Here is a 15223-nt window from a genome sequence, read left to right on the forward strand (position 1 = left end):
TATTTAAAATCTTTCAATGGTCCCTGAGCTCCTACTGCGGAAAGATCACATTCCCTTGCACAGCATTGAAAGGCACTTCCTGGCCAGGTGCGGTGGCTCACGCCTGTAATCCCAGCACTTTGGGAGGCCGAGGCAGGCGGATCACGAGGTCAGGAGATCAAGACCATCCTGGCTAACACGGTGAAACCCCATCTCCACTAAAAATACAAAAAATTAGCCAGGTGTGGTGGTGGGTGCCTGTAGTCCCAGCTACTCAGGAGGCTGAGGCAGGAGGATGGCATGAACCCGGGAGGTGGAGCTTGCAGTGAGCTGAGATGGCGCCACTGCACTCCAGCCTGGGCGAAGAGTGAGACTTCGTCTCAAAAAAACAAACAAAAAAAAGAAAGGCACTTCCTGATTTGACAACCGATGGCTCCTCTCCCTATGCAGGCCTCATGGGGAGTGTGCCCTGAGACAGCAGGGCCCACAATGCTCTCGAGGACTGTTCTGTCCCAAGCACATAGAATGGCTCCTGGTGCATAGCAGGCACTCAGTAAATATTTGTGAATGTAGTAATCAGGCTTCAGCTAAGCTATCTAGCTCCAGCTTTTGCTACTTCCCCCAAATACCCTGTATTCCAGCCAAACCAAATTCTCCCATAAGTTAGGCCAGTCCACCCATCTGAGCCTTCGTTGAATTGCTCTCTCCATTTGAAATGTTTTCTGACCATCTGTAAATCTGAGCAAAGGGGTTCATCCTTTAAGACAGCGCAAGCAATTTCTCTTTTGAGACTGTCAGTCACTCATTTCTTGGTGTTCCCATAGCACTTTGAACAGCCCTTTGTGGCAGTTTTAGCATATCTTGTCCTAGAATCATTTGTCTACATCCCTGACTCTCTTACCGGACGATGTGGACTGAGTAGCTCATCTTAACTCCTCCTGCATCCCCTCTTGTGATGAACATATTATAGGTGATACTGGGGGAATAAATAACACGAAAAGTAACTAAATGATTTTTCTTGAAAGAATCAACCTTGGGGCCGGACGCAGTGGCTCACGCCTGTAATCCCAGAACTTTAAGAGGCTAAGATAGGCAGACCGCTTGAGGTCAGGAGTTCGAGACCAGCCTAGCCAACATGGCGAAACCCTGTCTCTACCGAAAATACAAAAATTAGCCAGGTGTGGTGGTGGGCAGCTGTAATCCCAGCTACTCGGGAGGCTGAGGGAGGAGAATCACTTGAACCCAGGAGGCAAAGATTGCAGCAAGCCGAGATTGCCCCAGCACACTCCAGCCTGGGTGACAAAGTGAAATTCTGTCTCTAAAAAAAAAAAAAAAGAAAAGAAAGATCAACCTTAGGACTTTTTTTTCTCACAGAAAATAATCTGAATTAAACTGGAAATTGAGGACAGCCATCACTGAATTTCTTAGTCATTCTATGTCTTGGCTGTGGTAAACAGCAGGAAGAGAAGGAGACAGAAATGGAAGCAAGTGGAAAGGGCAGGAGACTGTAGCAGCATAATGGATGTCACCCTTTCACAGGGCACCTCTCTTTCTGAAGGATCCCACCAGGAACTTACTGAATGGATCAGAAAGTGAATGGCAACCATTACTCTGCTTCCAGGAAGTGAGGAGCGGCCATGTACTCTGGGTGCTACATTTGGTACAAGTATAACCTCCCACCGAGCCTGAGTAATTGAGAACCAACCGTGAAAATGAAATTCCAGTTTTCCTTTACAGCATTTTCCCTTTATTGCTTCATCCCCTCTTGCCCACTGACGTCAGGAGTGTATTCCATTCTGCCTCTTTCTAATCATGTTTGTCTCTCCAGCTTGGGCAGAATGTGCTGTGCCGTCTGTGCCCTTTTCAGCAACCTGTGCCCTGTGTGCTTGTCTTGTGCTTTGTTGCTCCTCATGTCTGCTGCCCGGTCCTTTTGGTTAACGTCATCCTCCCTTCCCCGGCATACAAGAGAGCGGCCGCTCAGAAAGGCGTGGTTGCAGAGTAGGACTCAAGGAGAGTGCCTCTCTGGCTCTTTCTCAGACTGCAAGGCACTTTGAACCCTGCATTTCAAAGATAAGTGGAGAAGGAGAAATTTAGGAAGAGGTAGGGACCCAAGAGCACAAGGGAAAAGAATTGATATGGTTTTGTGTATCTGCTAAGTGATCTCACTTAATTCTCTCTTTCCGATGAGATCGTATTATTAGTTGACTGATGAGGAACCTGAGATGAAATAACTTCCCCAAGACCACTCGGCTGGTCAGTGTCAGAGTCAAGATCCAAACCCGGAAATGTCCACTCCTGCATCGGGGCCCTCGCCTCCCCCACCCACCTCTGGCTGTGGGAGTAGGCTGCCCAGTAGGCTTTGGGGAAGGAGAGGCAGGAGACACCTTGAATGTAGATCTGATTGAGGCTGGCATCTAAGGCCACGGGGGTCCAATCTGGCCATGAGATTTCCTGATGCTCTTCACACCAGGCTATTGCCCATCAGGTCCGGATGTTTTAGAGCTGGGGATGCAGGGAAGACACAGGAAGCCTCCAAAAGAAAGGGGTTGGTGAGGAGTTGGGCAAAGGCTAGGCCCTAAACAGGAAATGGAGGTGGACTAGGACCAGGCTCCCATTCCTGGAAATGGGAGGTAAAAATAAAGCCATCAATCAAACGGGACGCTCCAGTGCAGGTTAGGGAAAGGCCTCAGTCTGCGGCCCAAGCACACAGAAGACAACACCTCCAGTGGATGGGACTGCTGATACCCATCTTGCTCTACCAGGATGAAGCTTGATGCCATTGGATACAAGACTCTGTTTTTTCAGTTTCCTACTAATTTTTTGGTGCCTCTAGTTGCATACACACACCTCACCTACAGTAACTCAGCGCCGGCCAGTTGTGGTGCAAGTGCTTGCTTGTGCAAAGCTGCAGATGAAATTCCTATATTCATTCATTCATTCATTCTTTCATTCATTCATTTGTGTGTTCATATAGCCAACATTTGAGGGGCTACTATGGGCTAGGTGCTGTGGAAAAACCACATGAATAAAACACAATCCCTGCCAGCGCAGAGGTCACAGGCACCCAGGGAGCAGATGTGCATGTGAATGTTTATGGCAGGGGTCATCAGTGACAGAGGTGTGCCGAGGTACCCCGAAGGGTATGTGTTCCTCTTGGGCTTGGAGGTAGGAGAAAGTTCCCCAGTGGAGAGGGCAGGCAGAATGTCAAATCCCTATCTCTCATGGCTCATCACAATGCCCTCTCTTGCCTGTGCTGGTGACACGGCAGGGCTGCGTTCAGCCTACAGAGCTGTGGGATAACCTTGATGGTGCAGTAAGGGTTAAAACACTGAGGGGCGGAGGTAAGAAATTATTTTCACGATAAGGCAGATCCTTGGGCTCTGACATAATGCCTCTGTGAGGTATGGGCCTCTCCTGGACAACAGCAAAAAGGTATAAAATACAGCGAGGCTGCTCCTCTGAAGTAACAAATCCCTTCCCTTGTGTAAGCTGCTGGGACTGCCAACTTCAGGCCGGCCTCTGTGAGGTCCAGGCTTCTCTGTGAGGCCTAGGCCTCCCCTGTAAGTACAAGCCTCCCCTGTAAGTACAGGCCTCCCCTGTAAGTACAGGCCTCCTCTGTGCGGTACTGACGCCCCAATGTGAGGTACAGACCAGCATGAGGGAGCTGCCTTCTTTCATGCCATTATATATGCTTGATTTCATCATTCTCCTTTGCACTGCTTATGCACAGGTTAGGAAGTAAAACCAGATGAAAGCTAGCAACAGGGGCAGGGTGATTATTCTCTTTAAGCTTTGAACTTGGACCAGCCATGTTTCCAGTCTAGTGTAGATGACAACGTCAATCCTCTGGCCAGATAGCTTTTTTTTTTTTTTTTTGAGATGGAGTCTTGCTCTGTTGCTAGGCTGGAGTGCAATGGCACAGTCTCGGCTCACTGCAAGCTCACCTGCTGGATTCAAGCGATTCTCCTGCCTCAGCCTCCTGAGTAGCTGGGACTACAGGCACACGCCACCACGCCCAGCTAATTTTTGTATTTTCAGTAGAGATGGGATTTCACTATGTTGGCCAGGATGGTCTCGATCTCTTGACCTCACGATCTGCCCACCTTGACCTCCCAAAGTGCTGGGATTACAGGTGTGAGCTACCGCGCCTGACCCCAGATATCCTTTAGGACATTTCTAAAGTGACTCAGATGGGGTCAGACTGAAGCTACCTTCTATAGGGACTGGCCTGAGACTCACCCTTGCTTGGCCTCCTTGCCTGTCCTGCGCTGACTATTCCCTCACTCTCCCACTTGTCTCCCTTGAAAGCACTTCTTTAGAAGAAATTACTTGTACATAAATCCTCATGTTAGGGTCTGTTTCCAGGGAGCCTGACCTAAACACTTACCTTCAAGAACACAAGAGAGAAGGCTGCAACTGCACTTCATGCCAGCCAGGGCCACATTATGACTTTCCTGCAGGCCTGCCAGATTTAGCAAATAAAAAATACAAGATGCCCAGTTAATTTGAATTTCAGATAAACAACAATTGTTTTCTTAGCACAAATATGCCCCATGCAATATTTGCAAAATATTTATACAAAGATATTCACTGTTGATCTGAAATGCAAATGTAACTGGGCCTTCCGTATTTTATGTGGCAATCTTTAGAAAGGACTTCAAGTCCTTTTGCTTTTGTGGGCCCCTTCTTCTTTTTTTTTTTTTTTTTTGAGACGGAGTCTCGCTCTGTCGCCCAGGCTGGAGTGCAGTGGCCGGGTCTCAGCTCACTGCAAGCTCCGCCTCCCAGGTTCACGCCATTCTCCTGCCTCAGCCTCCGGAGTAGCTGGGACTACAGGCGCCCGCCACCTCGCCCGGCTAGTTTTTTGTATTTTTAGTAGAGACGGGGTTTCACCATGTTAGCCAGGATGGTCTCCCTTCTTCTATTTAAAAAAAAAAAAAAAAGTTATATTTACAACTACATTGGTATAAAGATGAATATAGGCTGGGCATGGTGGCTCATGCCTGTAATGTCAGCACTTTGGGAGGCCAACGCGAGAGGATTGTTTGAAGCCAGGAGTTCAAGACCAGCCTAAGCAAGGTCTTGAACTAGTGAGATTCTGTCTCTCTCTCTCTTTTTTTCTTTTGAGATGGAATCCCAGTCTGTCACCCAGGCTGGAGTACAGTGGCACAATCTCAGCTCACCGTAACCTCCACCTCCTGGGTTCAACCCATTCTCCTGCCTCAGCCTCCTGAATAGCTGGGATTACAGGCTTGTACCACCATGCCCGGCTAATTTTTTGTGTTTTTAGTAAAGATAGGGTTTCGTCACGTTGGCCAGGCCGGTCTCGAATTCTTGACCTCAATTGATCTGCCCGCCTCGGCCTCCCAAAGTGCTGAGATTCCAGGCATGAGCCACCGCATCCAGTCACAAGATCCTGTCTCTACAAAACATTTTAAAAATTATCCAGATATAGTGATGCATGCCTGTGGTCCCAGCTACTCAGGAGGCTGCAGCAAGAGGATCATTTGAGCCCAGGAATCCAAGGCTGCAATGAGTTATGATCATGCCATTGCCCTCCAGCCTGGGTGATAGAGCAAGACTCTGTCTCTAAAAAAAATTTTTTTAATTACAAAAAGAATATAGGCCAGGTGCGGTGGCTCACGCCTATAATCCCAGCATTTTGGGAGGCTAAGGCAGGCGGATCTCCTGAGGTAACGAGTTCAAGACCAGCCTGGCCAACATGGTGAAACCCCACCTTTACTAAAAATACAAAAATTAGCTGGCCGTGGTGGGCGCCTATAATCCCAGCTACTTGGGAGGCTGAGGCAGGAGAATCACTTGAACCTGGGTGGCAGAGGTTGTAGTGAGCTGAGACTGGGCCACTGCACTCCAGCCTGGGTGACAGAGTGAGACTCAGACTCAAAAAAAAAAAAGAGAGAGAATATAACCCAGCCTGGATTCATTATTATATGCTCTTTATTACTATTATTGTACTCATTTTTCTTCTACTTTAAAGGAAATTAAAGTCAAAACATGCTTGAGGGCCTAAAAGCATCATGGACACCAACTGCTATACCTACTGTGCCTAATAGATAAGTCAGCCCTGGTGCCAGCTTATAAGGAGCCTTGAATGCTGTGATTAGACATGATGGACTTTCTTCATCAACCATTGTTCAAACAAGAGCTCCATGACCAAACAGTACTTCAGAAAGCTAGCCCTAGTTGAGAGTATGGAGAAGAGGCCAAAGAATGAAATATTTGATGAGAGAGAAGATGATCACCATGACTGAGATGGGACACTCAGGGCCTTAACAAGGGCAGCTGGCAAGCTCATATATTTGAGGGTTTACACCCTATAATGCTCACCAGGTCTCCATTGTACAAAGGTGTGTCCAGGGACACAGGCAGGATGGCGGTATGATCTTGCCTAAGTGGATCTGAGCCATTGCTGTGCTCACCCCCTCCTCACGAGGGCAGGTAGAATGCCATCTTGCAGAAAACCAAGATGTGAGCCTCCAACGTGAAGCACAGAGAGATGCTCTGAGCCAGGGACCAAGGCCCACCGTCTGGTTCTGTACGTAGCTTTACTGAACACAGTCATGCCTATTCAAATCCATATTGTTTACGGCCACTTTTGTGCAGAGTTGAGCAGTTTCAACAGAGACCAAATGTCCTACACAGCCTAAGATATTTACTATCTGGCCCTTTACAGAAAAAGTTTGCCAATTGCTCCTCCAGGCTATGGGGGATTCACAAGCTGGGATTTTGTCAGAAATGGATGTTTCTGAGTATGTAAAATTTAAAACAAAGCCCTGCCTCTCCATCATCACTGGCTGCGTATAATACAGTATGTGTATCTCCTTCCCCGTGCCCACCAGTGGAAACAAAAACTCTACACATTATCTCCAAGCAGATGGAAAACGGCTTCTCTCTTTGGGTTATAGGGGAAACGCAGCAGAAAAACTTGTCCAGATGGTGGGTATGAATTCAAATGGAAAACCCACCCTTCAAAGACCAGGGTGTGTTCCCGGTGGGAGCCACACAGGCTTAGAGAGAAGGAGAGGAGAGAGATTTGGAAAGAAGTGTGGCAATGCTATTCAGAAATGCCTACTGCCCTTTTGCAATCATTTAAATAATCTGTGGTGCTCAATGGGTGCTTTGCCTGACCTAGTTAAGAATCAGATTGCTATTTTAACTGAGAAAAATGGTACTTTCAATCGGTTTAGAAAGAAGAAAAGAATAAACATTATCAAGACCATCTCTTAGAAGATTAGGACAAAAAAATCCAGGAGACGCTTCAAAGCTGTTTTTGTTTTTCTTGGCTTTGAAATACATAGACAGTCCTGATAATTTTATCTTCCTCGAAATATAGCAAATAAAGTCTATTTACTACTCCCGGGCAATTCCATACATAAATTAAAATAAAACACACACATACACACAACACAAAGCACTTTAAACGAATCCTCCTGCGGGTCTCAAATCCATCATTTCTCTTCCTGTGGTGAGGGTTTTATGCCACAGATCAATGCAATTTGAAAGTTTTGGAGGTGATTTTGTTTTTCATACCTTGCTATTTGATGAGTTTTTAGATGCCCATCTAAAGAACAGTTTACATGCTGTCTCTCACGGATCTCGGGGAGGCCTCAGATGAGCTGACATGTTGAAAGATGGTTAGCAGAGATAGAAATATATTTTATCTAGTTTCTCGAAGTCAGCTTTTAAAGTTAGTTCAAACACACTACTTAGTGAAGTCATGAAAAATCTTTTTTAACCCTGAGAATGATATTTCCATTTCTCATCACCATATTTAGTAGGAGAGTTGCTTTAAGAAACATCATCTTTCCCATTAAAAAAAGGCTTTCTAGGCACAAACGGTGCCACAAAAAACATGTGGAAAGATGGGCTGATTCCCTTTGACTGTATTTCTGAATGTGTTGGTTTTAAAATGGGATAAGATATTCCAATATCCCTAATTAGAACTTTTTTTAGCTGGCCACATAGGAAGGTGTTTCTGTGTCCATAAAAATAATCTTGTCTTGGTAGAATATGCATTTTAAAATAATTTCATATGTGATTATTTTTCTTCTTTCAACAAATCATCTATTAATCACACTGTATGGGCCAGATACTATGCTAAACCTAGGAATATAGAGATTGAAGATATCGTTCTTGCCATTAAGTTGCTTATAGTCTAACAGGGAAGATGGACACAGAAAAAAAAATTACAATGTAAAGCAGCGAGTGTGCCCACAGACCCTCTCCCTGAAGTCTCCTCTTGTTACTGATGGCATGCATCAACAAGATTGATTGGTTGACTGGGTAACTGATGGCTCCCCAAGCCTCATTCCTAAAAAAGACATTATCAATATGGCTAATCAAATGGTAAAGCAAAAGAGCAAATGGACAGATTAGGTAGAAGTTAGTTAAATCTCCTACATTCTGCCAGAGAGGATAAATTTCTATCTCGACTCTTCCAAGAAGAGCAGATACAGTATACTGATAGAGCTACAATAGCTTCCTTTTCCAGGCCACAGATATTAGATAGTTTGCCTTTACCCTCCCACCACCACCCGATATATAAAATAAACACAGAAAGACGTTATTGCTACCTAACAATGGGTAGGGGGTGGGAGTGGTGGTGAGGAAGGAATAAGACAGATGCTAACAGGGTTGAAGTCCCCCAAAGCTGTGCAAGTGAAGTCCCCACAGATGCAGTTCAGATGTGACTGGGTTCTGTGAACCCGAACTACATAGTTAGAAAGCTTTTGGCTGCAAGTAACTGAATATCCAATATCCAATTAAGTGGTTTTTATAAAAAGTGTTTATTTTCATTACATACCAATAAATCCAGAGGCATTGATTCCAACCAAGGGGTGTTCAAAATACTTAACAACCAATCTGGTCCAGACATTGACAAATAAGAACCAATGCCTCACCAGTCAGAACAAAGCCTAGCCTTAAACAACCATGGCTGCTGGATCATACTTCTGGTTACACTCCATCCCTGGTTCCAGGGTAGCTAGCAACACAATGTCAGGGCTTGGGTCCGTTTCTGAGAGATTCTCTTAGCCCTTCCTTTGTGGTGACAAGATGGCTGCGACATCTCCAAACATCACTTTTCTTCATCTAAAATAAAGTCTGAAAGCAGGAAGGAAGGGATGAAGACTTCTCTTAGCTCACCTCTCTTTTTTTATCAAGGAGAAATCTTTCCCAGAAGCCCCTGGAAGACTCCCTCTTTGTACTATTGGCCAGAATAACGTCACATGTCCACCCTGAGACCAATCATTACCACAGGAAAAAGGGAGTACAGTGGTTACCTTGGACCAGTTACAGTTCATTCTCTGGGGCAATGGAGGGTCCTAACTTGCCAAAACGCATTGCTACCTGTACTGAAACCAAATTAGGATTCTGTTAGCCTGGAAGAAAGCAAAGTGTGTGGTGGCAGTAAGGAAGAGCTATTGGGTAAGTAACCAGCAGTATTTGCCACATTAACTCTTCAGTAAGAAACTTTTTTTTAAAGACAAGTTCTCACTTTGTCATCCAGGCTAGAGTGCAGTGGTACGATAACTTACCGCAACCTCGACCTCCCAGGTTCAATCTACCCTCCTGCCTCAGACCCCCAAGTAGCTGGAAGTACAGGTGCACACCACCACACCTGGCTAATTTTTGTATTTTTTGTAGAGATGGAGTTTCGCCATGTTGCCCAGGCTAGTCTCGAACTCCTGAGCTCAAGCGATCCACCTGCCTCGGCCTCCTAAAATGCTAGGATTACAGGCGCAAGCCACCGTGCCCAGCCTAAGAAGCAACTTTTCATTTTTTTATTGTATCACCATGGGGTGGGGTGGGATGATCAGGGAATCAGGCCACCTCACAAATGCTGCTTCTTTTCTCCCAGAGATGGCAGCATCATGGGTCTGTGTAGGTGACTCTAGAGATATTCAAGGACATGATTCAAGACCAACTCATACAGCCAAGTTGAATGCTTGAGAGTCTTGCTCTCAATAACTGGATGGGGCACCATGGTTCACTACTGTCCTTAGTAGGTCACATTTGTGCCCTAGATTTACAAAATTTGATTTATAGTCTTTAAACTACTAAGCTTGGCTTACTCCTTCTACCTCCTCCATGTGCGTAGTACCTTAGGAAGTCAGCAGGAATCAATGAAACTATACAGTAGAAATACTGCAATCAGTTGTTTCCAAAGAAGAATGTTTGATTGGCTTAAACCTTGTTTCAAAAAGAAATATCTGTTTAAAAAAAAAAAATAGCCCCAAGCCCTTATTTTGTGGTTCCCTTTACTGCAAAATGCAGGAAACACTCACAAGAGTACTGAGAGAAGAAATCCTAGGTAATATTTTGAAATGGGAAACCCTTTGGCCCTACAGTTGCTGGCTTAGGAACACAGGCCCATTGAAGTTAGGGCTATGTGTCTGATACCTCTATGGTACACTCGTTTCATACAGAGATGGCCTCAGTTCCATGTCACACATTGTACCCCTGGCCCGGGTCAGCCATCTCAAAAATACAGCCAACCCATTTGTGTAGGCTCTCTACAAATATGGCTCCAGTGCTTCAAACCTGCCTTTACCCACACCATTGATGATGTGATTTTGCAGCTCCTCCCATCAAGAGATGGAGTTTATTTCCCCTGTCCTTGAATTCATGCTGACCTTATGGATTGCTTTGGCTGATGGAATGGAGGTAAAAGTGACACTGAGCCAGTTCTGAGGCCAGGTTTCACACTTCTACTCATTCTGTGGGAACCCTGCCACCACCAAGGGAACAAGCCTGGGCTAGCCCACTGGATACAGAGAGATTCATGACTCAGTCACTGCCATTGCTGCAGCCAAAAGTCAACCAATCACCAAACATATGAGTGAAGCCATCCAAGACCAGCCAGTACCCAGCTAACCTGCCAGCTGGCAAGAGAGGAATGAGCCAGCCACGTCATAAACAGCCTAGTCTAGCCCAGACCAGAAGAAACCACAATTGTTCCATAGATGACCTGTGAGGAATAAGAATTGTTTGCTTTAATAAGCCATGAAGTTTGGGGGTATGTTGTTACACAGTAATAACTAACTGATACATCCTTAGTTACAGAGGTGACTCGGACCCCTACTCAATCCATTCTCGCTTTGAGAGAAAGTGCCTTCAATACCAGGGAGCCGAGTACAACATCTTCATTTCAGGACAGCATGTGGTAACGAGTCATCCTAAAAGTCCTGCAGATGATCTTGGGATTTCTTATGCCTTTATGAAGTCCGCAAGTTCTTTGGAAATCCATGCTTCCAACCTGAATCACTTCTTACCTTTTTTTTTTTTGAGACAGGGTCTCACTCTGCCACCCAAGCTGGAGTGCAGTGGTGCAATCTCAGCTCACTGCAACCTCCAACTCCTGGGTTCAAGCGATTCTCATGCCTCAGCCTCCCGAGTAGCTGGCATCACCAGCATGCACCACCATGCCCAGCAATTTTTTGTATTTTAGTAGAGACAGGGTTTCACCATGTTGGCCAGGCTTGTCTCGAACTCCTGACCTCAAGCGACCCACCCACCTCGGCCTCCCAAAGTACTGGGATTATAGGTGTAAGCCACCGGGCCCCACCTGGATCAACTTCTCACTGCCAGTGAACACCATTCTATTAAATCCGTTCACGGGTGCCTTGTTAGGATCAAAGGTTGAACATGAAGTGATAAATCCTTGAGTTCAGGGTCGTGTGCTGTCCAGGTGGCAACAACCTCACTCCTCTAGAACTCTGTGATCTATCTTGTTGTCAAGACTCTGGATAGGCTGGACACGGTGGCTCAAGCCTGTAATCCCAGCACTTTGGGAGGCTGAGGTGGGCAGATTGTTTGAGCTCAGGAGTTTGAGATCAGCCTGGACAACATTGCAAAACCCTGTGTCTACAAAAAATACAAAAATTAGCCAGGTGTGGTGGTGCACACCTGTAGTCCCAGCTACTTGGGAGGCGGAAGTGGGAGGATGGCTTGAGCCCAGGAAGCAGAGGTTGCAGTAAACCAAGATCATGCCAGTGCACTCCAGCCTCAGCAACAGAGCAAGACCCTGTCTCAAAAAAAAAAAAAAGAAAAAAAAAAGACTCTAGATACCTCTTAGCATCAGACTTTTCAAGCCATCTGAGAAAACTTGCTCCAAATCCAAACTAAGATATGATACCCCACCAGCTTAAGGCATCCATCTTTCTCATGGGCATGGTGGTAATACTCCCTTGTCCACAGTTCAGACAGCAAACCAAAGGCTCCAATATACCCAGCACCTCTAGGGCTTCCACAGCCCATCCTCGGCACACTCTTATTTTACCAATTCCATGCACCAAGTATTTCTCTCTGTTCTTTGAGCCAGGTCTTTTCCCAGGTTGAGGGATGGTGGTCCCTAACTTGTACAGCTCAGAACAGGCATAAGGCTTGGGAAGAGGCTTGATCCGAAAGCGACACAAGGCCTCCTTCAAAGTCAACTTCTGAGAGGGGCAGGAGGTGATCAGTCAGCTTTTTGAGAAGTGGAGTGCTTTGGTTCAAATCCATTTTTTTCATCATTAAATATTACATAAATTATAGCCTGGAGATCCAAAACCCTACTTGCATAAAAGCTCAGGTAGGAAAAATGTCAAGATAAAAATGGAAAGTTGAGTCTGTGGAATTGCCAGTGATTTTCACTGCCCTCCCAACCCCCACCATCAACTGGTATGTGTACCATTTTCTTGTTCATGTCCAGATTGGTTCAATCTAATTCCAAGAGTTCTTTTCTCTTCTTCTTCCCAACTCCTCTTTTTCCCCATAAAGCCTTGTTTAAAAATCTGTAAGAGGCCCTGAATACTTTGGTTTATGCTGGTGTGAGGTTTTTGAATGATTTTTTTTTTTTCTTCTCCTCGTGAAAGGGGCCCTTGAATAGTTTTGCTCCCTCCCAGGGAGACGGCTGGGGACTGCCTGAGTTTCCTGAGAAAGGTGACCATTCTGCCAAACTCAGAGCAGGGTGTGAAGCAGAGGCATCGAATCCCAGACTCCCAGATAATGGGACCGCTGTTCTGCTAAGTACACATCCCTGAGATTTGAATCCCGCCAGAAGCCTAGAATTACCGCACAAAAGTGAAACTGAAGATAACCTCCCCCAATTCAGGAAACTGATTATTCAGGCCTCGGGTTCAGACGGTATGGAATATTTACACTGAACATTCATTTTTAGGTCCAGTTTGGCAGTGGGAGTTGGACATTGACAGTTATGTTTTTCTTCCCTTATTTATTATTATTTTGAAGCAGGGTCTCTGTTACCCAGGTGGGAGTACAGTGGCAAGATCACAGCCGTTTGTAGCCTCGACCTCCTGGGTTCAAGTGATCCTCCCACCTCATTTTTTGTAGAGACATTTTTGTCTCACTATGTTGCCCAGGCTGGTCTCAAACTCCTAGGTTAAAGCAATCCTGCCTAAGCCTCCCAAAGTGTTGGGATTACAAGCATGAGCCATGGTACCCGGCCATTATTATTATTTTTTAGAGACAGGGGTCTCACTCACTTTAGTCACCCAGTCTGGAGTGCAGTGGTGCAATCTCTGCTCACTGAAGCTTTGAACTTCCAGGCTCAAGCCATTCTTCCAACTCAGCCTCCCAAGAAGCTGGGAATACAGGCACACACCACCATGTCTGGCTCCTTTTTATTTTTATTTTTTTTAATGCATGAGAAGCTTGGGGGCTAGAAGATCCTTATTAAGTCAATCAGACTCCAAGGATAACAGTCAGCAACCTGCCACCGTGTGCCATTCTAGCTAAAAATGGAATTGAATAAGAAAACCCCAAGTAGAAACCACAGTCCTTCATGCACTTCTGTTGTGATGCCAGTGAGGCTGCTACCATTTCCCCTGTGGCAGCTTTTTGCAGTAAGATGAGCAAGAGATTGTCTCTTTGGAGTTTGAAATCTGGCTCTGCTCCCTTTACTGGCTGTGCTGTTCTGGGAAGGTGACCTAATCTCCCTATGTCCCCATCACTGCCTCAGAAAATAGGGTTAATTATAAGTCCAGAGTGGTGATTAAATATTAGATGACATGATGCATTGTTAAATAAAATACATTTTAGGAAGCAACGCCAGAAGCTAGAATTATGTTTGACTATTGTATCGGTGTGAATAGACTGGGTAATCTGTGTTAACAAATGATTCCAAAAATCTCAAGGGTTTCAAGATTTAGTTCTTGCTCACTTAACTGATCCGTTGTGCTGGGGATACTGCTTTGCTCCAAGTACTGTTTACTTTGAGACCTGGGCTGTCAGAGTGTCTCTGACCTGGGGCATTACTGGGCCCAGGGCATAGAAAAAGAGAAAATGGTGGAATAACACAGTGATTCTCAAAGCTTCTGCTTAGAAGTGGCACAGGTCACCTCTGCTAAATTTTCATTGGCCCAAACCAGTCATATGTGAGTCTGTCCTCAATAAAGCAGGTACAGAATCCTCCTACCCAGGAAGAGACGGGCAATGTCTTCAACAATAGAATCTATCCTTGCTGCATGTAATAGAAAAGCCCAAATACCAAAGGCAAATATGCAAGCTGCTCTTCTGTCTTGCAGAATAAGCCCAAATAGGCAATCTTGGGTTCATAGGAAAGCTCCCAGTCACCAGGGACCCACACCTGTCCTTCTTTTCTGTCATTCTTTGCTGGCATGTTACTTTCAAATAATAGTAGAGAATTGTGCGTTCTTTAGTGAATGGGAGAAAAGTGAGTCTTCGTTAAATGGAAAGGGCAGTGGTATTCCTTAGCTGAGCAGGTGAGAAGCAGAACGAATAGGAATTTGATCCAATGGGTCAAAGGAAGGGAACTAAACAGAAGAAACAATGGAAAAAATAATAAACATGAAATGGAAGCAATAAAAGCACATTTATGGACTTTGACACCAAAAGGGTCTCAAGTGAAGATGTGGAATAGAGCTGCCGTGCTCATAAGGGACACGGAACATGAGTGAGATCACACCTTTCCTGTCCGAGCCAGCAAGATGAGGGCATTGCTTCATCTTCTTATGTCCTGAGGTCTCTAGTGGATTCACTGGTTGTTTTGCCAGTCTTTCTCAAGTACTGTTCACAGACAGGGATGTGAGTGATACGCTCTGAGTTTTTGCGCATCTGCACACTCCCGTTGTTTTGTGCGTCTCCTGAGTCTTCTTGAGTGTGCTTATTAATTTTTGGCTAATGTGGATGCTTGTGTCTTTTTCATTTGGCACAAACGCTGTTCTTTTTTTTTCTTTTTTTTTTTTTTTTTTTTTTTTTTTTGAGA

General features: G+C 45.3%; 1 long non-coding RNA gene across 2 annotated transcripts in view; it reads right to left on the reverse strand.

The window, feature by feature from the left end:
* Nucleotides 1-1440: 1440 nt before the first annotated feature.
* LOC105476794 (uncharacterized) overlaps nt 1441-15223 on the reverse strand; it is a 54356-nt gene continuing 40573 nt past the window's right edge. Inside the window, exons 3-5 of one of the 2 annotated variants that reach the window (XR_011615720.1) lie at nt 7528-7613; nt 4367-4441; nt 1441-2036 (exon numbers count right to left, since the gene is read on the reverse strand). This is a non-coding gene — a long non-coding RNA (uncharacterized lncRNA). The remainder of the gene's footprint in view (nt 2037-4366; nt 4442-7527; nt 7614-15223) is intronic. The other variant, XR_011615719.1, reaches the window with a different exon arrangement.

This window comes from Macaca nemestrina, chromosome 17 (genome assembly GCF_043159975.1).
Source record: "Macaca nemestrina isolate mMacNem1 chromosome 17, mMacNem.hap1, whole genome shotgun sequence".
Taxonomy (NCBI): Eukaryota; Metazoa; Chordata; class Mammalia; order Primates; family Cercopithecidae; genus Macaca; species Macaca nemestrina.